General features: G+C 41.7%; 1 pseudogene; it reads right to left on the reverse strand.

The window, feature by feature from the left end:
- On the reverse strand, window positions 206–1,416 carry LOC109948588 (annotated as a pseudogene).

A 2,263-nucleotide genomic window follows, 5' to 3' on the forward strand; every position in this document is an offset into this window, starting at 1 on the left:
AATTCAACGTGTGTCATTAGTTACATCCCCCATAACACATTAACTTATAAATAGGGGTAGTTTTGGAATCCGAAAAATACAATAAATCATATTTTAAGTTATATTAGGTAACTTGCTTAGTTGGATTCTAGTCATCGGGTATTATTTGAAAAAATTGGGTATTTTAAATAGACAAATTAAGGGAAGGGTTGGAGGAGGCTCTATGTCACCAGGTGACACTTGGATTTGCAGAAGCATATGCAAGCAGCTCCGAGTTGCTCTCAAACAAGGCCATGCATTCTTTGCTCATAGTCAACCATGTTTCAATTCCATTGCTATATCTTTTGTCCATCAAAACAATTACATTCTTAATCGGGAAACTAGCGAAGCACACCCATGCCGGCTTTCCCCATCCAAAATCAGTTTCGTAGAAAGTAAACCTAAACCAGCTTGTGCAGTTATAGTTGTCTATGTCGTCCTTATCTATCAGGTCTCTGTAGTAGTCTTTTAACTCTTGACATGTCTCCTTAGAATCAAATCCTACTTTTGCAGCATATTTTTCTTTCATTTGTTCACTCCCTTTCCTGATTTTAGCAGCCAAGTCTTTTAGATCTATCAAACTCTCTTCAGCCCTTGATGTAAAGTGACCCACAACTTTCCCAGCAAAGTTTTCTGGCAAGAGCGGGTGACCCTTTTACGCAAGTTTACAGCGTGACGGAGCACAGATGGCCTTAGAGACGTACGCAAGTTTACAGCGTGACAGAGCACAGATGGCCTTAGAGACATACCCAAGTTTGATCCCGATGCTGAAACCGCTTCCACACGTGTAGGTTTGGGAACAACTGAACTGGCTACATTAGATTGTAGAGCAGAAATTTTTGACGCATCAAACACGCATACCTCCTTGTTATGCACTTTTGTGCTTTGACGAATTTCTTGCTTGGTACCGGCTGTGATGAGTTAGAGAAATCTAGTGGTGGAAAAAGAGATGCAGCACCAAATTCTGCAAGCGCTAGTACCTGATCGCTGTTGCGGGACTGAAGGGCTGTTGTGGCCAAACATTTGATGAATGTGCATACTGTGGAGCCATCAGCAATCTTATGTGAAATTCGGAACCCAAGTGCAATTCCACCACACTCAAACACGTTGACTTGCACAAGCAACAATGGGCTTGCGCCTGCAGCAGCTGCTAACTTGGATTCAGTTTCAGTTGGAAGGAATTGGTTTGACATCTGGATATCTGGGGGTTGCAAAACCTCTGATAAGGAACAGTTACTCGGGCTTTGATGAATTCAGCTCCGTCATCGTTGCATTCCATCGTGGCATTGCCTTCAGTAAATCTCCCTGCTAAAGGGTAGAAGTGAGTGAGAGCTTTGGATATGTCTGAATGAGATGCTGACATCTTTCATTCATGGCCATGGCTTGGTCATGACTCATGATCGCTAGTAGTGACCTTACTAATAGTAACAGTGGTAATATTGGGATAGCAGAGAAGGAGTGGGACGTTGTTGAAACTTTGGATTTCTAAGGGAGCTAAGAAGGTACTGAAAGAGAGAGAGCTGAGAAGTAAAGATTGTAATAACAAAAATGCTTACTCTGCATAACCGTTGCAGCAGAGCCTATATTCCCTCATGACAATAGCATGTTCTCTTACATCAGCCAATTCATCTAACCGTTTGTAAAAGTAAGCCAATGTGAATATGACACATGGCAATACACAGCTTTTAGGACAGCTAGGAATAGAAACTGACTCAAGCATTGCACCTGGCATATAAGCTCAAGGTGCTCAGCTAACACAAGGCTTAAAACAGATTAAATATAAGCTGACTTAGAGCTTACTAACTAATCTGAAATTAGCTAGGCAGTTTACATTTTAACACTCCCTTCTAAAGTGCTAGCTGATTTCACTCCAAGCATTCTCCTCAAATAGCCGAACCTGTCTTTGGGAAGTGCTTTGGTGAAAATATCAGCAATCTGCTCTTCTCCCTTGCAGTAGAGCAGTTCAATCACTTCTTCTTGTATTGCTTCTCTAATAAAATGAAACTTCCTTTTAATGTGCTTGCTCCGTTGATGAAAAACTGGATTTTTAGCCATTGCTATGGCTGAAGTGTTGTCACAAAACACAGTTGTTGCAGTGGTCTGTTCTTCCCCAAAATCTTCAAGAACAAACCTGAGCCAAATGGCTTGTGATGTAGCTTCTGCTGCACTCACATACTCTACCTCTGCAGTAGAAAAAGCCACACTGTGTTGTTTGACTGATGCCCACGAAAAAACACCACTTCCA

The sequence above is a fragment of the Prunus persica genome, chromosome G4, assembly GCF_000346465.2.
Source record: "Prunus persica cultivar Lovell chromosome G4, Prunus_persica_NCBIv2, whole genome shotgun sequence".
Lineage (NCBI taxonomy): Eukaryota > Viridiplantae > Streptophyta > Magnoliopsida > Rosales > Rosaceae > Prunus > Prunus persica.